Source organism: Macaca mulatta, chromosome 2 (genome assembly GCF_049350105.2).
Source record: "Macaca mulatta isolate MMU2019108-1 chromosome 2, T2T-MMU8v2.0, whole genome shotgun sequence".
NCBI lineage: Eukaryota > Metazoa > Chordata > Mammalia > Primates > Cercopithecidae > Macaca > Macaca mulatta.
In genome coordinates, this window is record NC_133407.1 from 136,999,503 (window position 1) to 137,025,840 (window position 26,338).

The window sequence follows — 26,338 nt, forward strand, 5'->3', positions numbered from 1 at the left end:
ATTCTTCCTCTGTAGGTCATTTGGGTAAGTTCTAAAAAGGGGCAAAAATGGGTCCCCAGGAATTTATCCTGGATCTGCTGCTAAGATACCCACAGTTTATTGTCTACAGCCATAATCTAGGGACTGTCATCAGACCCCATCTGATGTTCCATCTGACCCCAGCTGCAGAGATGGTGCAGGAAATGGAGATTCACTTTCAGGTTGGTGATCTCAAGGGCATTACAGAATGGGATTAATGAGCAGCTTCCAAGCACCATGTACTCGCAGTAAAGCCACAGAGTCAGGTTAAGTCCTAATTTTCATGGGGAATTAAACTCCTTTTGATACCACCTGGTGACATATAATTGACAATCAACTGGAATCTACCCAGGTGAAGGAAGTAGCAGGATAGCAAAGCCAATTTTTTTGTTTCAGTATACTCAATGACACACACACTCAAATACAAAAGGACCAATATTTGTTTCTCCGCTTAGATTATTTGCTCACTCAGTGTTCTTGTTCATTTCTTCTTTCCTGCCTAGATATTCTACACAGCAATTCCCAGTAACACCTGAGCTGTTTTTAAGCAGTGGAGGGACAGGCAGACCTTGAGTTAACACTGAATCCCATAGCAAGAGAGTTTGGCTTTATTAAATCTCTTGCCATCTTCCAGATTACGAAAGAGTCTCAGTTTGGTGCTGCTACATCTTTTGCACCTTGCTAATATTTGCTAATCTCAGTGGGAGATAAGAACCTCAGAGTGTCACACAGTAGAACCCAGCTAGCATCTAATAATGGGCTGCTTTCATTCTGTTCATTCTTATGGTTATTCCCTCTACTTATGTCAAGCATTACTGATTTTCCATTTTTAGAAGTTAGAGAATGTTTTCATGGAAAATACAGTTACTCATGCTAAGTGAAATAAGCCAGTTACAAAAGGACAAGTACTATATAATTCCACTTATATGAGGTACCTGGGGTAGTCAAATTCATAGAGACAGGAAGTAGAATGGAGGCTGCCAGGGCTAGAGGAAGGAGGGAATCAGGAGTTGTCATTTATTGGATAAAGAGTTTCATTTTTTGCAAGATGAAAAAATTCTGGAGATTGGTCACACAACAATGCAAATATATTTAACACCATTGCACTGCACATCTAAATATGGTTAAGATGACAAATTTTATGTTATGTATATTGTACCATAATAATAATACATAAAAAGCTGAAGAGGGAGGCAGAGAGGAGGATCAGAGGAAGCTGTGGCTATGGAAGCAGCATCAGAGAGATGGAACACTGCTGGCTTTGGAAATGGGAAGGGGCCATGAGCCAAGAAATATGGGCAGCCTCTAGAAGCTGGAAAAGTCAAGGAAACAGATTTTCCCTTAGAGCCTCCAGAAAAGAATGCAGCCATGTTCACACCTTGATTACAGTCTGGTTACACATTTTGATTCTGGCTTCCAGGGCTTACAAATTTGTGTTGTTTTAAACACCTTTCTTCCCCTCCCCATGCCACAAATACAGTTGTTCACTCTTTTTATTTTTTGAGTCAATTAAAGCACATTTGGAAATTATAGTGACAAGGTACATGTCTATGGAAAAACCATGAAGATGGCATGAGAATGCTTAATGTTTGAACAGAAACCTTATCTCCTAGGCTATAGAAGTCAAACCATGTTTTCCAAGATCTCTTATACACAAAAGGCACCATGACCATGGTGACAGATTGAAATAGTATTTAACATGCTTTAAATAACCCCAACTGAGGTAGTGTTAATTTTTAAAAGCACACCCACCCAAACCCTCTCATTGTGTTGACTGATGCAAAAGTGCACCAGAGGTTAATTTGGAGATCTGGAGCCAGCAATCCTGGGTTTAACCCTGGCTCTGTCACTTACCAGCTGAATAAACTTGGGTTTGTCACCTAACTTCAGAGCCTCAGTTTCTGCATTTGAGAAATGGGATCATTAGCACCTCCCTCAAAGGAGCTACTATGAGAATCAAAGAAGATGCATGCCAACTTTTAGTTTAGGCCTGACACCTAATAGGTGTTCAAGTAATACCGGCTTCTATTATTATTATGATTATGCTTATTGTTACTAGGCACTCTCATGCTACCAAATATCTATTTTATTTCTTTCAAGAAAAAAATGATTCTTTTTTTGTTGTTGTTGTTGAGACACAGTCTCACTCTGTCACCCAGGCCGGCATGCAGTGGCATGATCTTTGCTCACTGCAACCTTCGCTTCCCGGGTTCAAGCAGTTCTCTGCCTCAGCCTGCCGAGTAGCTGGAATTACAGGTTCCCATCACCACGCCCAGATAATTTTTGTATTTTTAGTAGAAACAAGGTTTCACCATGTTGGCCAGGCTGGTCTTGAACTCCTGACCTCGTGATCCATCCACCTCAGCCTCCCAAAGTGCTGGGATTACAGGCATGAGCCACCGCTCCCAGTCATGATTCATCTCTTTAATACAAATTAGATCTGAGCAACTCTAGCCACCAGTGGAGGTTGCATTATTTGAAGTCATGGTGACTTTGGAGTCTTCCATCAAGGTAGGGTATGCATGCTCTTGGGGATGGCTCTGCTTTTAGTGAAATTCACTAACACTCTGTGCTTACTCACTGTGATTACAATCACTGTTCATGTAGGGGTCAGCCCAAAAGCTTTTGGCCAGCTCATGTTTAAAGCCTGACCCAAATGCCAGGTTTGTCCACAGCTGTCATTTATCAGTAACACAATACCTCAGGGCAATGTACTCATCAAATGCTTATTGACTTAAGCTGATGATTTTTCCCCCCATAACATTAGAAAATATTACTTCTGATTTAAATGTTTTCTTTGCAGGATGGAAATTTAAACAAAGTCCTATTTACAGGGCACCCATTTTCTGATTGGATGCACTGATTGATTGAAGGTGAGCATTTACTCATGAAAATATCTTGGTAGCTTAAGGCAGGGTTTCTCAGCTTCAGCCCTGCTGACATCTTGGGCCAGATAGTTCTATGTTGAAAGCAGATAGTTCAATGTGCTGTATGTTGTAGGATGTCTAGCAGCATCGCTGGCCTCTACCCACTAGATGCTAGTAGTCCTTCCTCTTCAGCAGTGACAACCAAAACTGTCTCCAGACATTGTTAAATGTTCCTTGGGGGCAAAATTGCCTCCAGGTGAGAACCACTGCATTGGGGTATGATATCAGCTCTGAGATTACTAACTAATCAAGATTAGTGGCTGTTGGCTAAAAAAATAATTAAAATATTGAATATAGGAAGATTCACAGTTATGGCTACCAGTTGTGAATAATTTAAAAGAAGCATTTTAATATTTTTAATAGTGTCCCTCAATCAATAAATTTAAATTAAATGTAACAAGTGAAACTGCTTTGTAAACTATACGGTGTGAGATAACTAAAATTATACCAGTGTGCTCTGAGACTATATAAAGGATGGGCTGCTTGAAGAACTAACCTTCATGAAGTCTGTGCTGTGTGCTAAGTACTTTGTTCATACCAGCTCATTTGAGCCTCATCCACTAGCTTTCATGGAGGAGGAAAAGCTCAGGAAAGAGAAGTAACATGATCAAGGTCACTCAGCTAGTAAGAAGTGGTGGTAGGATTTGAATCTAGGGCTGTAACTCTCCAAAGCCTAATGCTCCCCCACCCTACCTATTGCCCGCCATGTGCTGTGGATGCTGTTCTTGAACGAGAGGGAAATACTCCTGTGCTCCTTGACAAGTCCTGGAAACAATGCACAGACATCTAGAGAAGCCAGCCACAGATGGAGTGAAATCTGTCACCTAGAGCTGAAGCCATTTGAAATGGTTAACTCAATACATTCAGGACCCAAAGACCCACTGTGTCATTCATTCCAACCAACTAGTCCTAAACTGACATTTTTGAGATCCATTGTTAGTATGTGCTATTCTTTGCCCCTCAAACATCCAGAAAATTAAGCTACAGTGAAAATATCTGGGAGAAACACATTCCAAATTGACTTAGACAACAAAAGGAAACAATTTAGGTTCCGTTGTGCAATTTTTAAACTTGATGTCTGTGATATGTTGAAATGCACCCCTCCACCCGACCCACTCAAAAGATATGCTAGAGTCCTAACGGCCAGTCCCTCAGAATACAACCTTATTTGGAAATAGGGTCTTTGCAGAGGCAATTAAGTAAAAATGAGGTCATTAGGGTCAGCCCTAATCCAACATGACCAGTGTCTTCATAAAAAGGGGATATTTGGAGACAGAGGGACGACGACGTGAAGACACACAGAACACCATGTGAAGACAGGGCATTGGAGTGGTGCATCTTGCAACCCAGGAATGCCAAAGCTTGCCAGCAAACCACCCAGAAGCTAGGAAGAAGCAAAAAAAGGCTCCCCTACAGGTTTCACAGGGAACATGGCCCTGAAAACACCTTGATTTTGGGTGTCTAGCCTTCAGAACTTTGAGACAATACATTTCTCTTTTTTCAGCCACCTCGTTTACAGTACTTTGTAAATGCAGCCCAAAAAACTCATATAGTATCTATGTAACAAATTAATCTAGGGGCTTCTACAGAACTTTACCTTTATGAGAGTAAAGCAAACCAACTGTTCTGAGGTGGCTTGTCATCTGAGTGGTGCCTGCCATATGCATGTGTTGGACCCGGGCCATGTCCTCTGAGGGGTCCTCACCCATGCCAACTGGCAGCTGGGCCCAGTCAGCCTTCCCCACTGGTTTTGCCCTCAAGGAGGGCTGGGACTCCCTTGCTGTCTGTCACCGGTTTCTCCTCACTTCTTGGCCTCTCAGTTCACATCCTCAAGGCTTGTCTTTTCTAGTTCCCAGGCAAAATGGCCCCCTGGCTTTAGCGCCTTCCTTTTAGAATGTTTATTCACATAAATTCTAATGGATTTCTACAATATCACATTTTAAAAAATTTACCATGTGACAGCAATATAAATGGGTCCAGGAAAAAAAAAAAAGACTAGTAATCACTGAAACACACGTGGCATTAATGTTCACACTCACCTGGAATGCAGGTAGACAGGGATAAGCTAGTGGGCTACGAGGGAAAAGACCAACAACACAGCCTTTTCTCAAAATGTCTTAAGCTGAAGTGTCATCGTGATTTACTATCTGTAAGATACTGCTGTGGAGAGAGATCTGGGTGAAAGTTAAAAAGTTCACATCTGGTGTTAGCAAAGCAATGCAGAAAACAACACACAGCTCCTCTCTTTGGTGAGCGAGGCCAGCGCTGTTATCTAATTATTTCAATTCTGGCTTTGTTAGAGCTGCCAGGCTGGATTTGTTTATAGGTGTCCTTTCCTTCAAATCTGCCCACAGGGTCTCACCCACATCATTTGTCAGGGCTAAATAGCCCGAGGCCAAGAGTAGACATTTACTTACAGAATCTTCAGACTCTTTTAAATAGGCCTTTGGGATCTCACCACTGACCATTCTGTCGCAAGAGGCTCAGGGACACCTTGCTGGGTGTTCCTTTTAATTGACTAACCACGGTGTTGCTGTTCAAAATTGCTGTAACCCATATATGCCCTCGGTCTGAAGCTTCTAATGACCTTTCTCTGGCCCTCAACACATATGGCTGAGACAATGCAAACATAATTTGGAAGAGGAGTAAATTCAATAACTCAATTACAGCTGCACCAAAGCACCATTTATCAAACTCGGACCACAGCACTTTGTCTCTCTTAGCTCTCTGTTTTTCTGTGGCCAGGCATTTGGGGAAAGTTGCTAATCAATTTAGGAATGATTAAATTGAAATTTGTAACACTTTCCATTATTAAACCTTCAATCTTCATTATGGCAACTTAATGATTACATCATGGCTGAGAAAAACAAATTACGGGTAGCTGGTATCGTTCAGAAAGCTGGATTAGCAAGTAAATTGTCAAAAACACCAAAAGTTTAATATGTGTGGTTGTATAAATGTTTGACATGTACAAAGGAATATCAAATTACTATGCACTTTCCAATACAAATATGCATTAAAGATATACTATGTTGGTCTTTATTGCATTCGTTGTCTGTTTACATAGATTTAGTTAATTAACCTGCAGGGAATGGATGAAATCTGGGGACGTCTCAAAATTCTAGGCAAACCTGGATGTGTACACCTGAGCCTTATCCCTGAAGACAGTCCAACGATCTCAAGAGCCCCTGAAAGGGGTGTAACAGATAGAGATGCTCTCTACTTGGTATTACTCTTAGTAAGTGTACTCTGTGTTTATATTCTACAACCTTCCACTATGTCTTTTTCCTGTGTTTCCTCTCAAACGGTAGTTCTCTGACCAAAAACTCTTTTGCAAAAATATATTTTTTTCTCTTCGCTTTAATGACAGGGCCAATATTTGGTGCAAGTTCTCTGCAAATTCTACCATTAGCCACATCCTTCCAAGTCCTGGCAGCCAACTGAGACCCAGCAGGGCTCCATCTGTCTTTGGGTATTGACATTTTGATGGGTTCTAATTGTGGGCAGTCAAGAAAGAATGTGAAATTCAGAGGAATGGGAGGATTGTTGGTGGTAAAGAGGAAAAAAAAACCCCAGAAATTGGAGATACACAGGCCCATTTAAACATTATAGGAATTATGGGATAGGTGATGATCGCAATGATGATAAAAATGGTAAGAATAGTAAGGGAGAGTTTATCATGAGTCAGATGACATGCTAAGCACTTTCACTGAAATTCAATCTTCACTATAATCCTTTGAAGTATTACTATTTTCCTTACAGGATATATGAAGAAACAGAGGCTCAGAGAAGTTAGGCACTTACTCTGAGTAAAATGCCAGGAGCAGACCCACGTGGTGAGGAACTGGGGCCTCTTGCCAAGAGCCATGGGAGTGAAACTCGAGGTGGATCCTCTGGCCCCAGTCAAGCCTCAGATGACTGCTGCCCCAGTCAACATCCTAACACAGCTTTGTGAGAGACCCTGAAACAGAACCACTCGAGTGAGCCACTCCTGGGTGCCTGACATTCAGCAACTGTGTGACATAATAAATGGTTGCTGTTTAAGCCACTAGGTGTTGGGGTAATTTATTACACAGTAATAGATAACTAATATACTTGTCACACATCTACTAAGCAGTACAGCCCAGACTCAAACCTAAGCTTATCTGGCTCTACGGTCCATGTTCTTGACCACAGTGCTACACTGTTTCCCCGATGCTTCTAAACCACTCCTTTACGCACCTAGTATCTTCTTTGAGGGAAAACACACATTAATTTTGTTCCCACTGCCACGTTGATAGGCACTTTCAGAACTTGCTATGGTCTTCACCAGCCTGTCAATCACCAAAGAAAAAGATCAAAGGTAACATGGCTCATGGTACAGACAGAAGGGAAAATTCCCAGTGCTTGGCAGGTGCGCCCTTCTCCTTGCTTTGATCAGCTTAGGAAGTTTACTTTACACACACAGTATTTCTAAAGCAAACTGCTATCGGTGGTGTATAATGAGCAAATACAATCACATCTTATAATTACCTTATTCATTAAAAAAGGTGGAGCAGATTAAACTCGCCAAATGCCATCTTCCACCATGGGGTTTATGTATTAGAGTAAATTTACTGAACAATAAGATCATCCTCTTGTGTTCCATCTTCATTTAAAAATTGACTCAGTGAAGAAGGTGGCCTGCAGGTTTCATTGTGATCTAAGCTTCGTTTATGTTGAGAGCACTCAGCAAATGCTATGGTTATGGCAAGGGTGTACACTTTTAAGATCACAGAATAGGGAGGCACTAAACAAAAGAGGAGCAGCAGGAGCCCCATCCATTTCAGGCCCTGGGAAAGGTCCCCCTTGCTAAGTGAAGTGGGGAAAATGGGCCATAAGGTATTAAGAAAGGAGCAAGCTGTGAAATGAACCAAGGGGTGTATGGTGAGGTTCATGACCCTGCAGCCTCATAACACAGTCCTTCAGCCCTGGGGTGGCTAATGAAGGGTGATGTCTGGAAATTAATGGAGTGTTCTGGGGTGTGAGGGTGAAAATGAGAGCACAGTGATTTTTCCACAGTCTTTTCTGCTCAAAGAGTCAGGCAGAATGCTTACCGAAGCTTCCAGGACTTAGATAAGTTAATACTTCACCATTACATTATTAGAATGAGGAAGCCCAGGCATTGGGTATCCAAGCATCTTCTTTTTGAAAAACAGAAGGGATCACCAGCTCTACAAAGAAGAAAGGGAATAAAGACAGGCCAGTCTGACTCCAAGCTCTGATGTTCATGAGGCATGGGCCTTCATTTTCTTCTGTTTTAATTCAAAAGGCCCCTTTAACTAAGAGGACCCTGCAAAAACCCTCTACTGAGAGATCATACCCTAATCACATCCTTCCAAAAGCCTCACAGATAGATATTTATGGCAAATACAAAACACCAAGCGTGCTGAGTTATGAAAGGCGATTTGTTCATCTGTGAATTGAGACCTGAAACCTTTCTACTTTCCTGTTAGCTGTCATTTTTCTCCCACAAATGAAATGAATAATTCCTCCTCATGGCAGTCAATTTCAAATTCACAGGGTTCCCCCCCACTCTGAACCCATTAGGTTTTGTTGCATAAAACCCATCTCATAAAATAAACCTCTCAAAGTTGTAAATTAAAAAATAAACATTCTTGAGAAAATGTCAAATGCAGGCCTGAGAGAAAGGCCAAAAAACCCATTTAGGGGAATACTGCAGTGAATCCGTCCCCAGAAAATTGGGGGAAAACACTCAGATGGGTGATTGAATATAAATTCACTGCCTTCAGCCAGTTGGTAATGAAATGAACTTTTAGCTAGGGGTTGCTATATACTTTTAGAACTGACTGTAAGATGAGCCATGCCCACAGTACTGGAAGATCAAAAAATATGTACCAGAATATTAAAATAAAAGCTGGAGTGAACAAATGGCAGAGGAGCAAATCCAAGCATTTGACACCATCTCAGGATATGCAAATGAGATGCCACAGAAAACACCGTTCAAACATGCATGGTGGTTGCACCTACCTGCAAAATGTACCACAGACTGATTGCTTAGGCTGATAGACTTTTGGTGGCAGATTCTTAATTTTGAGGACGTTTTCCTAAGCTCAGCTTCCCACCTTCATGGCTTTGGAATGTGATTTAACATTCTTAGAAACATGGACCACTGTGGCAGTCAGCCTCCAACATGGCCTTAATGATCCCTGCCTCCTGGTACACATGCCCTTGGATAGTATCATAGTTCGTTCTTCCATTGCTATAAAGAACTACCTGAGACCAGATAATTTATAAAGCAAAGAGGTTTAATTGGCCCACAGTTCCACAGGCTCTACAGGAGCATGGCTGGGGAGGCCTCAGGAAACTTAAAACCACGGCAGAAGGTGAAGGAGAAGTCGGCACATTTTTACCTGGCCAGAGCAGGAAGAGAGATAGACAGTGAAGGGAAAAGTGATACACACTTTCAAACAACCAGATCTTGTGAGAATTCTATCACTAGACAGCACTAGGAGGATGCTGCTAAACCATGAGAAACCACCCCCACAATCCAATCACCTCCCACCAGGACCCCCCTTCAACATCGGGGTTTACAATTCAACATGAGATTTGGGTGGGGTCACAGAGCCAAACGATATCAGGTAGTACGTTGTTCCCACACTGTCCCAAGGTTGTTCTGTGTGGCCAACAGAAAATGGCAGGAGTGATGGCATACTACTTTCATGGTTAGGTTATAAAAGAGACCGCATCTTCCATTTTTTGCTTGCTCTTGTACACACGTACCCACTCTTTGATCATTTGCTCTGGGGGAAGCCAGTTGATGTATCGCAAGGAGCCCTTTGGAAAGACCCATGTTTAGAGGTACTGAGGCCTCTAACCAATAGCCAGTGAAGACCTGAGGCTCTGTAAACAGCCCTGTGAGTGAACCATCATGGAAGCCGACCCTCAGCTGAGCCTTCAGCTGACTACAGTACCAGTAGACAGCTTGACTGCAACCTCATAGGACTACCCAGCTAAGTGTCTTCCAGGTTTATGACCCTCAGAAATTGTGTGAGACAACTGTTTTTTTTTTTTTAAGCACTAAATATGGGGCCAATTTGTTACACGCAATAGATAACTACAGTAACTACCACTGATAACATATACTTATTGAGTTCTTATAAAGTATTAGACAGCATGTGAAATGTTTTTCATGAACTATCTCGCTTAATAATGGATCATATTCTATTAGGCAGGCACCATCATTATTATACCTTGACACACCTCATGGAGTTATATTATGGATTAAATGACAAAGCATTCAGAACAGTGCCTGGCACACAGTAGTAACTTATTAAATGTTAGCTATAAAGATTATTATTATACTCATTAGGCAGAGGAGAAAACCAAGGCTTAGCAAGAAGAAGTATCTTGCTCCAGGCCACATAACTAGGAAGCAAAAAATATAGATTCCAGGTCTCACTGGTTCCAAGATCCATCTTCTTAACTCAGAATGTCATCTCTGACAAAGCAGTCTCCAACAAACAAACAAAAATGCATGCTAAATGTGAGACAGATAATTCCTGGATTGTCCACAGTCTTGGATTAACCATAGTCTTGGATTATTAAAATTAAAGTCCGCTTGGTGAGGGCTGCTGAGCCAACAGTATTCCCTAATGTCCAAAAATGTTCTCCAACATTCAAATATAATGAAAACAAAGACTCATGAGCAAAAAATCACCCATAAATCAGTATATTTTAATTTGTATTTCAGGATTTACTGAATATCAATGACATTTAGAGTATGGAACGGGTTAGATGCTGCCATGAATCCCTAAAATCATCACTATCTTTGTGTATCAGTCTATTCTCACACTGCTCTAAGAAACACCCAAGACTGGGTAATTAATAAAGAAAGGAGGTTTAACAGGCTCACAGTTCCACATGGCTGGGGAAGTCTCACCATCATGGTGGAAAGTGAAGAAAGAACAAAGGCATGTCTTACGTGGTGGCAGGCAAGGGACGTGTGCAGGGGAACTGTCCTGTATAAAACCATCAGATCTCGTGAGACTTATTCATTATCATGACAATAGCATGGGGAAAACCCACCCCCATGATTCAATTATCTCCCACTGGGTCCCTCCCATGAAACATGGAGATTATGGGAATTACAATTCAAGATGAGATTTGGGTGGGGACACAGCCAAATGATATCACTTTGAGATGAAATCAAAGCAAAGAAGGGGGAATTTGCATTACTTTGGCCAAATCCTGAACCTATATAGAACTGTGACTTAAAACAGGGGTTCCCAACCCCAGGACTGGTACCAGTCTGTGGCCTGTTAGGAACTGGGCCTCACAGCAGGAAGGGAGAGGTGGGTGAGTGAGCGAAGCTTCATCTATATTTACAGCTGCTCCCCATCGCTTGCATCACCATCTGAGCTCTGTCTCCTGGCAGATCAGCAGTGACATTAGATTTTCATAGGAGCATGGACTCTATTGCAAACTGTGCTTAAGAGGGATCTAGGTTGTGCACTCCTTATAAAAATCTAATGCCTGATGATCTGTCACTGTCTCCCATCAGCCCCAGATGAGACCATCCAGTTGCAAGGCTCCCACTGATTCTAGATTACGGTGAATTATATAATTATTTAATTATATATTACAATGTAATGATAATAGAGAGAAAGTGCACAATAAATGTTAATGCGCCTGAATCATTCCAAAATTATCAACCTCTGCCCCCGCTCGCCAACCCCAGTTCATGGAAAAACTGTCTTCCATGAAACTAGTCCCTGGTGCCAAAAAGGTTGGGGACCACTGACTGAAAAGGTAGTTGTAATAGTTGTTGTAGAATTTTAAACTGTCAAAAGAAAGGTCCAATTCTCTGAACCATGTTGCTGTTTTCTTCAGTGCATCCCAGGTGGGGTTATAACCCACAGAAGATTAAAGTGGGGCTAAAAGAAACCACATGCTAACAATGGTTAAAAACACATTTTGGCCAAGTCTTACAGAACTGATTAATTGGCATATAGCCTTTATTCTCGGAGCAGAAACTTAGGTTCTATGTGTAATGGCAAAAATCGCAATTACTTTTGCACCAACCTAATAATTCACCACTGAATGAGTATCTGTTCACTATCAAGACTGACTTCCATGAGCATTTAAAAGAAATGTGGCCTGAATCCTATTCTACCTTCAATAATTCTCTGCTCCTTTGAGCTTAGGTAGCTTGAAAAAGGTCCTGGCTTTTAAAGATCTCATTTCTTTAGGATACTATCATCATATATGAGAATAACCCAGCAACTTCAAATAAAACTGCCACTGTAAGCATCCATGCTATTTCAGCCCCCAAGGAAGAAAAGTTAAATTCCTTCTGTTTATCAGTGTTTTCAAGTTGTAAAGAGACCAATTAGTAGAATATGACCATAAGGGTCTCTCTGGCATGGTCGGGCTCCTTTTTGCCAGCGTACACCTTCTTGAAGTAAAAAAAGTGACTTCCTTTTTCACTGTTATTCCATTGCTTGGCCACATTCAATAACTCTCCAGGAATACCAAGGGGAGTCATCCAACAGCCTGCTGTAGCTCAGGCCAGGCACCTGTTGGAATTGATCAAACCCTTCATCGATGGGTGGCTCAGCCTGAGAAGCCAATCACAATTTCTGCTGGCACAGCAGAGTGCTTCAAAATGGTCTTTGTAATAAGAGTTTGCCGAACAGGCCCCAGCCTTTCCCTTTTCCCTTGGTCTTAGTCTCCTCAAATAACATAACCAGATAGATGGAGCAACCCCCAAAAATCCCATCTCCCCTGCCAGACCCCAGCCCAGGCCTGTGCTCCCAATTCCTTATGTGAACTCAACTCCCCTTTCACAAATGTGGTAGGGACTCATGTTCACTATAAAAGAAAAATACAATTCATACATGGCTATAGGTGGTATTATTTTGTAAAACTAAACATGTATGAGTTGGGGGGTTAGGTGATGAGGGGAAGGAAAGGAAATTAGGTTAGCTGCAAGGGACAGGGTAGTACATTGGAATACAATTTCCAATATAGATGCAGGCACCAGGTGTTCCAATAAACTCTTTTGTTTGTAATGTGATTTTATTGGGGGCAATCCAATTATGAAGAAGTTCAAGCCACCATCCTTGGGGTAGGACCTGAGGCCACGGTCTAACTATTAATAACTCTATTAATACTCCCCCATCACTAGACAAAGCAGTCTGCCCTTGGCCACTGTGACTACCTGTCAGAGAGTGCCCTGATTCTAAAACCATGGGGGCATGAAGGCCAGCCTGGCTGAAGTCACTGTTGTCGAAACAGTGGCCAACAGGCTATAACGGCTGAGAGAATTTAAACCTCTCAGAGGTTAGCACCCGGGGCGGGCCCTTCGTGATCTGGTTTTAATACCTCCCTTGACCCTCCATACTCTGCCTCTGTTGAAATTCAAGCAGAATTTCTTGGCTCTTGTTCAAGATCCAGGCAAGAAGGCTCAGACCTTTGGTTTTCTGCACACATAGGTCTCTCGGCTTGGAAAGGCTTCCAAATTTTAGCCTAACTTCTTTGTCTGGCTCTCTTCTCAAACATGCTGACTGAATACTCCACCATGTTCTTTCCTGGACATACTCTCTAGCCAGCTTTTCAAGCCTGACATAGAAAGTTCTCCCCTGGCCCTCCTGCCAACCTCATCACCCAGAGTGCACCCCAGCCTCTGTAAAAGCACTGACTCATAGAGAAGCAGGGTTGATATTTCCACTTCTTTCTCCACTAGACTATGTGTTCCTTAAAAGTAAAGACTTGTCTTTAATTGATTCTGTATCTCCGGCATCCAGTACAACAACATCACCAGATGATATATCTGTCTAAAGAAACAATGTCCTTCCCCAAGCCCTGCTCCCAACCTGGTATGCATATTTTGGCCAAAGCCCCTTGCATTCATATTAGTTTCTTAACATGTTCCATAACATTTTCTCCCCCATTAAAATAAGAGCACAAGCTGTTTCTATACTTTCTTCTGGTCACTGATGGCTTCTTTATATATACTATTTCATTTAATGCCAATCATCCTAAGAATTACATACTCATATTCTTCTTCATTTACAGCTAGGGAATTAGGGCTTGAGTAAGTGACTTGCCCATGGTCATGTTTAGTAAATGGTAGAGTTGAAATGTGGCCCCAGCCTGTACTGATGCAGACACAGATGTTCTCACTGCTATGCACACAGACTTCCTGCTCTCTGATGATTCCTACATGGCTCTGAGTCCTCTGACACAAAGACTATGTGTGGTCATTAGGCACAGCAGAGGGCAAATGGGTCACAGAGCTCGGCCAGGAGTTTATCACTTCAGAGACTAATCTTTTCCCTTGACTTAAAAATAACCAAGAATGAAGAGAATACAATTTATTAAAATAAAATGTTTGAGGGCAGGATTTTTTTTTTTTTTCTTTTTGAGATGGAGTTTCACTCTCGTTGCCCAGGCTGGAGTGCAATGGTGTGATCTCGGCTCACCACAAGGTTCAAGGGATTCTCCTGCCTCAGCCTCCCAAGTAGCTGGGATTACAGGCATGCGCCACCACATCTGGCTAATTTTGTATTTCTAGTAGAGATGGGGTTTCTCCATGTTGGTCAGGCTGGTCTCGAACTCCTGATCTCAGGTGATCCACCCGCCTCGGCCTCCCAAAGTGCTGGGAGTACAGGCATGAGCGACCACACGTGGCCCGAGGGCAGGATTCTATCTCCTATAAGACTGAAAGCTAGACACAGAGATACCCATTGAGTTCATGAGCAGCAAACCTCTTACTCTTATTTCTTGCCCTTAAAAATGGAAATATTCAAATTTATAAATAGGTTGTTCATAAAACTTAGAGTGTAATTTTAAAAGTATAATGGACATCAGCAATTATCCAATCATTTTATAGAAAAGAACAGAACAGTCCAGAAGAGAGAAAAAGACAAAAAAAGAATTCCCCCCTCCCTTCCAAAAAACAGAAACCATCCCTTCACACCCACAAAGCTAGCTAGTGGTAGTACTAGGACTAAACACAGATGTCCTGAATCACGCCTAGCATTCTTTCCATTATGCAAAGATGGCAAGCAAACGGTTTTCAACATTACGAGCATCTTTGATAGACTGACAGTGGCTGTCTGGAGTGATACACTGAGAGCACTCTGAAGCCATGGGTGGACTCTGAGGATAAGAATGTGATGATTAGTTATGTCTGATGCAGGTATGAGACAAAAGTAGAGAAGAGCTAGCTGCTCCCTTATCAAGTCTGTTTTTCACAGAACTGTGTCTACTTAATTGTACTGTATTTATAATTCATTTCAAGAACAATTATATGAATACCACCACAGGTTTAGTTCATTAGATTGTTTCTCTGTTTCTAAGAGAAAACACATTTTGATAGAAACCCTGGGCCCATCCTTAAAGGAAAGCCACAAAGAAAAGGAGATAAATCCACTGGAGAGTCTCAACTCTTCATTCTCTTCTAAAAATAAAATAGTGGACAACTTTAGATAGACACAACCTCTCCTACGTGTCTATAGTGACTGTCATTCATCTAGGCCTCTCAGAATGGCCAAATCACACATTTACTACCTGGCTCCTTTGAGGTTTTTGTTGTTGTTGTTATTGTGTTTGTTCTTAAATCTCTGACAATCTTCAACTCCATTTTTTAAAACATCATGTACCCCAAAGGTGGCAAATCTCCTTTATCTTGGAAATCCCCTGGGCAAGCTCAATTAAATACCTAAACATACTTTAAGGAGTTGGGTAGTGCCCTTGGATATCCTCAGGGCTGGTCTGGACAGCCCCTCAGCAACAAAAGGACTCCAGGTTGCTACAAGACACCATTACATAGTGACACAGAATGTATGGGGCCTTTAACTTACACTGTTTCTGAGCACAGGCCACAACCCGTTGTTTATTCAGCGCAGATTCAGAAGCTATGCTACTTGCTTTGGGTCAATCCAAAGGAGGCACTGCTCTCCAGCTTTCATCATTACATATGCATGATTTTTCCTTGGACACCAAGGGGCTTAGGAAATTGCTTTTGATGGTACTTATTTTACAGTAAATTAAACTCTAGCGCATTAGGGAACAGAAGAGAACAAACATGCACGCCTTGCCTTCGCTTTATAACCCAGGGTAGAAGATAAAACTTTCTGCGAACTTCAGAGGAGGTCAATTAACGAAGAAAAGATTACTGTGATTGTCACAGAGATACCAGGCATCTGAGTGGCTGCTCAAAGCACTCAGAAAGGAGAATGTCACCAAAAAAAATCTACAAGTATGAAGGGAAGAGGCTTCATTTTGAAGCAATCTGTAGGAAACCACAGAGATGTTCCTTCTTGAACTTGCTTTTTCCCCATTTGTAAAGTCAACATAATGAAGATACAAGAAAGAGCAGTTGATTTAAAGCCTTTTAGTTAGATGCATTTTTAATGCAAGCTGGATACTCTGTCAACATACCTTCACAGTGCTGCTGGCTGTCCTAGGAAGGAAATGTGCCCTGGGTTCACAAATGCTGAAGTGTTTACAGAGAAGGAGAAATTTATTTTTCCATTTTCCAGATGCTATCATGATGCTCTTTCAGGTTTCCTGCCATTCTCTCATCTGGGGAAAGTGGCTGCCATACAGTTAAGCAAATATATACTTATTCTTTAAGTGGCATATATGGAAGTGACATAAATTAATTGCATATGCTACAAAGAGAGGTAGATAATATGAAATCCAGAAATGACAACTACAACCCACTCAGTGAAAAGGTGAGTTGGGTTTAATTGACAAGACCAGGAAGGGTAGCCCAGAAGGAGGAGAGAGTGAATGCAAAGGCTTGGCAGCAGAACATTCCCAGATGTATTTGGGAGGCAGTTTGGCTGATGTTTGGGCTGGGCAGAGCAGGCTACAGTGGGAAGTGGTATGTGTGAAATGCTGTGAAGGGCCTTGGAGGCCGGGCAAAGTGACTAGAACCATATTCTCTACCAGGAAACCGTCAGAACTTCACCCATTAGGAAAAGATATATCAAATCGAGGTTTTAGAAAAATTTTAATGCTTGAAGGTATTATAAAAGAAAGGGTTGCAGGAGGGAAGGAAAAAGTGGAGGGAGGTAGAATCTATGGAAGGAGGTATAACAATCCTGGCAAATGTGATGGGAGGGTCTGGGGTGGATAAGGAGGGGATGATATGAGAAATAATTTAAAGTTAGAACCGGAAGGAACTGACAGGGGGTAAGAAGCAGAGTCTAAAGCATCTCTAAGATGTCCTATGTTAAGAAAGACTGGAAAGGCAAAGAGGAGGAGAAGGAGAGAGAGAAAGTGCAGGAGTTTGGATTCATATACCTTAGGTTTGAGGTATATTGACATTTGAGCAGAGAAGTCCCAGGTCAGGGTTCTGGAGCAGAGGCGTGGGTGATTTGGCAGTTGCCAAAGTCATGAGATTACCCAGTGTATGCATGAGAGTAGTGAGGCCAGAGGATCATTTTCCAATGGAGGGGGGGTGGTTAGTTCGATGCCCCAGAGAACAGAGGGAAAGGTGAGAACTGACAGTACTTGTTGGATGTGATGGCAGAAAGGCCCTACAAATCCTCTGCCAGAAGAGCTTCATGGAGAGCTGGGGGAAGAAGACAGACTAGATAGCACAGAGAGTAAGGAAAGAAAAGAAAGCAGCAGCAGGTTGTTCTTTCAAGCTGACTAGTATTAAAGGATAAGAGAGACATGTGGCAGTACCTTGAAGAGGACTAGGTATGGCGTTGGGACGGAGTGAAATACAGAAATAAACTTGCTGCTCCAAGTGTGGTCTACAGACCAACAGCACCAGCAACACCCATGAGCTTCTTAGAATTCAGAATCTCAGACTCCTCTGCAGAGAAAATGAATGAGAACCTGCCTCTTAGCAAGATTCCCAGCAGATGCGTTTGCATAAAAGTCCTAGAAGCTGGTATAAAGGAGGCCTGGGCTTTCTTTTTGAGCAGACTGGGAGGCACCTGAAACCAGGGCAAGCCAACCTTCTCCTAGATGAAGTGAGATGAGATTAAAATAGAAAGAGTAAATTTAACTTTAAAATGAAGCCAGAAGGAGCATTCATCTATTCTAACCTTTCTTCCTTTGCCCCAAATAAGTGACGAAAATAAGCTTTTTATTAGTCTCAGTTCTCTGACTTGTAAAACAAGGAGAATGAAGATATCTGTCTCAAAACTGTTCCGAGCATGAAATATTAGGTCGGTGCAAAAGTAATTGTGGTTTTGCCACTGAGTAGCAATTACTTTTGCACCAACCTAATATTACATGATAGACACACACAGTCCCAGAAAAAAGTCTGACATACAGATTCAGCACTCAAGAAAATTACCAATTAACTTATAATTGGTAATATTAAAATACGTATATTAATTTATATTAATAATTATAATATTAATATGTTAATAGCATCATCATTGTGGAATAAGAAATACTTTCCTCAAACTCCTTCTACTTCTTTCCAAAATAAGACCCTTACAGATTCAAACAAATTCTGAAATTTTTTCAGTGGTTTACATCTTGCTCCTAATTCAGATTCTTCGTGGTTGAAGTAGTTTTCCTACTACTACTTGGCTACTAAAACTTCTGGCAGCTTCAAAGTCAAATACTATAAAGCACTGCAGAGAATTAAGCTCTTATTTTAGCATAGGTGAGAGTATTTTAATCTTCTGATGACTTCCTGAATGAGATCTTGGTCAAGTCCAAACTTACTGGTAGCAGGAAATGCTAATTTTAAACTGTAAGACGATGAAAAATTATTTTTCTAATCCAGGCACGCAAAGAAATGTAAGTGGCATGCAAAGAGTGACACTTAAATAAGACAATTTCAGGGAAACTGGCAGGTAATCTGATATGTGTTAGCCTATCCATCTCCACTTGTTATGTTCATAAAGAAATTTGGAAAAGCTTACAGGCAAGGCAAAGATGATAAAAACCTCTAATTACAACCAAAAGGCAGTCCATATAGCATCTCTATCAAGTAATTAACAACATGTCTGACAATGATTGCACGTGACTCGCTGTTTCCAATTTCTTTAAGTGAATTTTAAAGCTATTACCAATGCCCTTGCCAGCACACAGCATGGAATGCGGCTGAGCAGATTTTGTGCAAAAAACCTTTATCTTCATCAGAGGAAGGTAAGTGGATAAAGTTGACAGGAAGATGGGAAAGAGCACACTGCAAGAAGAGACTGCATAGTGAAGGAAACGGAAAAATAATAAGCACGTTAGCAGGCAGTGGGGGCTGGGAGATGCCAGTGGCTGGGAATGGCTCGCTTTTAGGTCAACAGCTTGAATTTGACTCTGATGGGCAATAACTCCAAGTTCTATGGCCTGTGTAAGAGCCCATGGATAGGAGGGGTGGGATTCCAATCCAGGCACAAGTGTACAGCTGGGGATTCCCATGGCTTTGGAGCTGGCAGGGCACTCACAGAATGGAGAAAAGCATGAGGTGGAAGGAAAAAAAAAAAAACAATCCACCAAGCATTATGATTCTTAAAAGCCTGAAAACAGCCCCATTAAACCAGCCAAAAAAAATAAACAAAAAGCCATGCATTTGTTCAATGGCTACACAATTTCTGTGTGGGGTAATGAAAAGGTTAAGAAATAGAAGTGATGGATGTAAGACAACATGAATGTCATGAATGCTGCTGAATTGTACATTTAAAAATGATTAAAATGGTAAAATAGTAAGTATATTTTACCACGATTTTAAAAGAAGGAAAAAGCCATACATGCAATTTGTCAGGTCTACAAAAGTTTCCTCAACGCAGCATTGGTTAAGTTGGGAGGCAGAGCTGGAAGATATTTTGTTTTGTGATTATTTGTAAAGCTGGCGGTAACTGATTGGCATAGACAACTAAACATTATCATCAGACATATCAAAGGTCAGATATTGTATTTTGTATCAGGAAAACTAATTATTTGGAAAGGACTGGAGAGATATGAATAAATCAACCTAAGAAACAGCCTTAAACTTATGGTCTATTAGAAGCTAAATCTTCTTTGTCTAGTTAAAATGTCTTTTTGCTCCAAAGTTGGTGCCCATTGTATTTTACACTTTGTCTCCTCTTTCCCCCAATATATTAGTTAAAACATCCAAATATTCAAAACTTCTCATCTACATGAGAATCATATGGATTTTTATAGCAATATAATAAAAAATCCATAATATTAACTGACTTTTAATAGGGGCATCTAAATGTCAACATGCTGTATTGTTTTCAATAACTTCAATCTCTCTAAATGTATAGGTATTTCCTACATGACAGAGTCAGGTTCTAAAATTCAAGGCACTTTCTAAAAAAAAAAATTTTGTGACTATAATAAGTTTAAGTGGCATTTAATTCTCTGCCTTATTATTAGAGGGTCATGTTCTTCTTTAAAAAGGAAGCACGTGATTTTTCAACCTCGGGAGCGGGGGGAAGCCACCAATACTAGTACTTAAATAATACAACGGAGCAGAGGAACCTAGATAGTCATTTTAAACGTTCGCTCTTTACACCTCCCAGGAGAAGGCTGTCTTCGCTTTTCTATGTTTTCCGAGGGGTGGATTAATCAGTTCATTACAATACACAAGATGAAGATGTCACAATTGCTTGATCCCAGCTAATGACTGCTGGGACTGTCCAGGCCATTTCGAAGCTCTGTTCTCTTGTGACCCTAAGCTTTCTTCTCCGGCTAAAACTTTCTTTTCTTTCCCCTGTAAATTTGGGATAAGTAGGCCCCATTAAATAGCCAAAACAATCACAACCTTGATTTTCTCCAAGCATTTATAATCAGCTTTTATGTAAGCTGAATAATTCCTGTGTCACTATTTGAGGCAAATGCAGAAAATGTTTGCAACCCATCTGACCTTTCCAGCAATTTCTCGCTCTCTGCCAGAAGCAGAGCCTTTGACTGCTCATTACTTAAAGCATTCACCTTTAAGGCCATTTCACAACAGGGCAAAGCCTCCCAGAAACATCACCTAATGAGAACCCTAGAAACCATTTTCTTATCTCACAGCAGTGTGTAGGAGAAAAATACATTATATGCCTACTGTGGGCTGATATTCCCCAATTTTAGATAAGCCCTTTTCAATAAGGTTGCAATGGTGGCACTAGGCTTTTATATTTCAAGGTGGCAAATGAAAGGCACAAAGTGTGTTCTGAGTTTTAAATTAACTGCCACAACAGGTGCCAGAACAGGTCTGATAGCTACCAGATGAAACCCCCTTTTAAGGAAACAAATGAACTAAAATGTCAATTTTTCTATTAAAGGTTTCCTTGGGATTAAAGCCTATGCCTTTTAGGAAGAAATTAACCCAAGATGGGGAGGAGTAGAAAGATACAGCTACCCCTTGGTGAAACTAAGGGCTATGATGATAAAACCTACCCTGTCTCCAAATCTGCCTGCCCCTATCAATCTTTCCTACTATCTCCCACAGTACTCTCCTCTCCAGTCCCCAAGTCCCAGCCACAAAACCTCCTTTCAGTTTTTCCAATGAGCCAGGTTCTTTCCTACCACAGGGTCTCTGCACAGGCTGTCCCTGCTGCCTGGAACAATCTTCCCAGCTCTTCCCTTGGTTGCCACCTTCTCATAGCTTGGGACTTGGCTTCAATGACTTGTCATCCAAGAAGCCACCTGCCTACCATCTCTACAAGTCTCTCACCTTCTTGGCCTTTCTTTGCCCTGACCTCTTTTGTTTACGTCTTATCTAGCCCTTAGCAGAAATTATATTCATAGCTAAGGGGAGGCATCTTCTTATCTTTCTATTACCATCAGGGCTGGCTTCATGCACTTAGGAGAACCTTGTGCTTGGGGCTTAAAGCTCTAGTGGTCACTGTCTTAAAATTCTTAATAATTTTAGCTTAGAATTTGTGTTTTGTAAGTGACATTTGATGGGCTCATAGAGAGCATGCACTGGGGACCTGGAGGCTTGGCCCCTCCTGGCCTCCTCCTCCCTGTCTCTGCTGCTGACTTCCATCCTTGGTGGGGACTGGGAGAGGTGAGGGTTGGAGTCAGTTGTGTGTCCCTGCAGTGGGTGGGCATGACAGTGCCACAGTGTGTTCGATAGGCCTAACACATCCTGGCACATTGGCTGCCATACCTTTGGGCATCATGCATTGGGTGTGGATCAGGGCTGCAGGCCCATGGGATAGGGGAGATACCTGGCTTGATTTCCCCAGCCCCAGCCAAGGCACAGTGCACTGAACAGGTGACTAGCAGGAGAGGTACCCAGCAGCTAGTGGGCAGGGTGCAGCTTCTTCCACTTGTCCTGTATTTCCTTGCCTGAATATGCATGATATTAAATAGCAAATAGCAGGACAGGTAGACAGAGAGATTGTGGGAGAAAAGGAAAAGCTTTATATTTTAGTACCTTTAATGGTACCTTTTCCTGCTTTTTAAAACAACGGATCCCCGTATTTTCATCTTGCCCTAGTCCCTGCAAATTATGTGGCTGATCCTGTTTAGCACTGTATCCTTGGCATCCAGTACAGAGTAGATACTCCAGCTCTGCTGAAGAAAACCCTCTTTCTCCATCGTCTATCAGAAATAGTGTAAGGCAGTGAGAAGTTAAAAGGAATTTCATTGCATAAGACTAAATACAGTATCAAGGCTGTCCTAGCCATGCATACAGGCAGTTTCTTTCTTTCTTTTTCTTTTTCTTTTTCTTTTTTTGAGATGGAGTTTCACTCTGTTACCCAGGCTGGAGTGCAGTGGCGTGATTTTGGCTCACTGCAACCTCTGCCTTTTGGGTTCAAGTGATTCTCCTGCTTCAGCCTCCCCAGTAGCTGGAATTACAGGTGCCCGTCACCATGCTGGGCTACTTTTTGTATTTTCAGTAGAGATGGGGTTTCACCATGTTGGTCAGGCTGGTCTCAAACTCCTGACCTCCAGTAATCTGCCTGCCTCAGCCTCCCAAAGTGCTGGGATTCCAGGAGTGAGCCACCGCACCCGGCCAGTAGTTTCAAATATTCTTGCAGGCACCCAAAACGATGATGGTTCAGAATGTCTCTCAGGCATCTAAACCCACAAATGTGATTATAAAATAATGATCTGATTTTCTAAGTAGCTTGTGGAATCAGCCAAGTTACTTAAAATCACATCTCTTTATGTGTAAACGTATGGATTGACTAAAAAATCCTTTGATGAACTGATTTTAATTGGCACGATCTGCCCTGCAGAAACTTAAGGACATTTTTTTCCAAACAACTCATTTTATCTTCATGCCCCAGCACACCTGCAGCCCTTGGGGAAGCACACCTCTCCCTCTGAAAGGTGGCAAAAGCAGCAGAGCCCGCATTCCTTGGGCTTAAAGGGAGTGCCCCATACAGAATGCTTGCTTGGCTGAAGTTAATGCTGACCATTCCACTTTGGAGACCAACTCTCACTGCTGCACATGGAAACCTAAGACCGCGTACGCCCACTACGAAGAGTGGCTTTGCTCTGTTAGGATTCTTATTGATAATGTACAACCAGCACATCCTGACAGTTTTCAGCTCCATCTTTGATTGAAAAAGCCTCCCAGCGCCTCCCAACACCCACTGCAAGAGCAGATCTTGCTTCTTTTGGGATGGGCATCTGCATCATGGCAAATGTGGGCAACAGCCTCACAGCTGTGTTCGTACCAAAGATCGAACAAAGGTCTTTTTTCTTCACCAATTCTCCACCAATATATTCAAATGTGAGCAAAGGCAACAAAAATGGGGGGTATGGGCTTATTCTTTACTGCTGAATCGGCACGAAATCCCACTCAAGGGGAAAAGGCTGGACGATTCATTCATGGTCACATAAAAATGACCTTTCTAATGAAGGCCTGGTTCTCTGGCAGGTAAGCAATGGCAGACCCCATGCCTGCCTCCTGAGTAAGGAATGCAGGCAGTGGCTACTGCTCCCTGTATCCCTGAACTTCAAAGGAATTCAAGTGACCCAGACCAGTTGGCTGCCAAAGAAAACAGTGTCCAAGGACTCCCTGGCCAGAGGTAAGTGCAGGCACAGTGGTCCTTCAATGCACAGGGCCTCTATTTCCTGCCCCTCTCATATTGAAACTACCATATCTGGAGCCAGCAAAAGCCTGCCAGGCAAGCCCTCCAAGTTCAGGGTCAGTTCAGCTCGCTCCAGGAAAGCTCAGGGAGGCTGCTGATTCCCAACAGCCCCGTTTGCTCAAGCTCGTAAGTGCGACCCTCTGGCCTCCTTGCAGGCAGGCTGCATAAGCCCCGGCACCACGCAAGCTCCTGCTCAGGTTACAGAAACTCATATTTTAAATCGGTGAAGTTCTCTCTGGGGTGCTTAGGAGGAATTCTTGCAGCCCATGTCATTCCCTACTTCAGGGACTGTACTAAGATTAGCCTATAAATGACTCAGTGGTTCACTAGGGGCCCCTTTCATGGCCTCCCCCACAGAAGAGGCAGCCAGGAGGGGAATCTTGATATCTGAATGCTTTTTGTACCACTCCTGGGTTCTGGGCTGGCACTGCTGGCCACAAAGTTGCTTCTGGGAGCCCATTTCAAGAGGATGCAAATTTATATTGCCAGTTAGGTTTTGCATCTGTTGCTCAAATGCAGATTTTAAACTGAGAGTATGAGGTCATGGGAAGAAGAGACCTTGTAAATTCAAGTAGAGAGACTTCCAGTCAACAGGAAGAGCAAAAGAAAAACCTTATGTGGAAGATTCCTTTTTTTTTTTTTTTAAGAGGCTGGGTCTTCAGGGTCTTGCTTTGTTGCCCAGGCTGGAGTGTGGTGACACAATCATAGCTCACCGCAGCCTCGAATTCCTGGACTCAAGCAATCCTCCCACCTCCTACAGAGTAGCCGAGACTACAGGTGCATACCACTGTGTCTGGCTAATATTTAACTTATTTTTTATAGAGATGGGCGTCCCTTTTTGTTGCCCAGCCTGGTCTTGAACTCCTGGCTTCATGCGATCCTCCTGCCTCAGCCTTCCAAAGTGTTGGGATTACAGGCATGAGCGACCATGAAGGTTCTTGACCATGAGGTGCAGGGTTCTACACGTCTCAGGGTACTCCAAGGCTCTAACAAGAAATGAATTTAGGGACCTCTGCCTTTGATATATGCTTCTTCACACCCTGCCCCTTCTAAAGAAAAAACACACAGACCACTGAAAAGAACAATTTTTAAAAGATTCTGAAAACTAGCAGTGAAGAAAGTTTCAACTAGTGCTTCTCATATTCTCCAACTGCAGAATCCCTTTCCTGAGCACATCAGGCCCCCATACCAATTTCAAGGGGCCTCTGAAATTTCTAAATTGGTTTCCAACACAAAATTATCAAAATATTTCACAGAAAATCCCAGATTTCTGTCTTCTCTTGCAAAAATGTGGATGTGCAGGCAGCTGTGGGCATCTCCTCCTGGGGATAACCAGGGCTCTGGAGTACCTTATATCATAGGCTAGGCTGTGTTGCCTGTGAGCTCGCTACGGTCCCTGGTCTCATTCCCTCTTGTCCTTTGCCTTCTTGGCCCTAGGGGGCATTTGAATTTATGACCCTTGCCTTGAATATGCTCTGAAAAATATGGGACTTAACAATTATCCAAAGCATAGGTGAAGGATGTTCATTGGATGTCTGGGCGCATGGTGCTGTTCTCAGTGATCTGGGGCTGCAGAGGTGTTTAAGAACACCCCTCTTCACAGAAACTTACAGCACGGTGAAAAGATGAGGCACATTAAGCAGAGAAGCACCCGAGGAGGCAGTGTGGTACTGAGGCCCTGCTGCTAAGCACTGGCATTTGGACAGCTAGACAGGAGGAAAAGGCTCTGCTGTTCCACAGGCCTGTGGGGTGACTACAGTTAACAGTGCTGTGTATTTCCAAATAGTTAGGAGAAAGGATTTTGAATGTTCCCAATGCAAATAAATAATAAATGGTTGAGGTGGTGGATATGCCAATTATCTAATCTGATCATTACACATTATGTGCATGTATTGAAATATCATCATGTACCACATAAATATGTACAATTATGATGTATCAATTTTTAAAAATGAAAACAAAAATAAATGAGAACTCTTAGGATTAGACTAGATGGAAGGCTTTTCAATCTTTTTTTTTTTTTTTTTCGGCCCTCCTTACACCTTGGAGACTCTTCCCTTATGTGAAATTTTATAAAGAATGAAATCTGAAGGGGGTGGGAGAGGGTATGTCTGGGCCCCCACCTCCTTGGTGTTCCCTTCTCATGCCGTAACTTCTCCTTGGCCTCAGAGGCACTTTTACTGCAGGTCAGGGCTCTTTCAAGCCCAGATGGAGCCACAATGGCCTGGGTGACACCCAAGGTCTCTCTAGACTCTTAGGTTCTACCTGTCTTTCTGAAAGCCCCATGGTGTGGGGAGGACAGCCATGACATGGTAAGAAAAGGATTAATCCCTAGCACCTGACTGAAGAAAATTACTGGGAAGAGAGACAGTGACAATACTCATGAGC

General features: G+C 42.3%; 1 protein-coding gene across 3 annotated transcripts in view; it reads right to left on the reverse strand.

The window, feature by feature from the left end:
* PDZRN3 (PDZ domain containing ring finger 3) overlaps nucleotides 1–26,338 on the reverse strand; it is a 240,227-nt gene that overhangs the window by 84,106 nt on the left and 129,783 nt on the right. Inside the window, exon 1 of one of the 3 annotated variants that reach the window (XM_077993339.1) lies at nucleotides 7,167–7,186. The exons of the other annotated variants lie outside the window; for them this stretch is intronic. The gene's annotated coding sequence lies outside the window, so the exon portion shown is untranslated. Of the gene's footprint in view, nucleotides 1–7,166; nucleotides 7,187–26,338 lie in introns of those variants that run through there. 3 annotated transcript variants of the gene reach the window in all.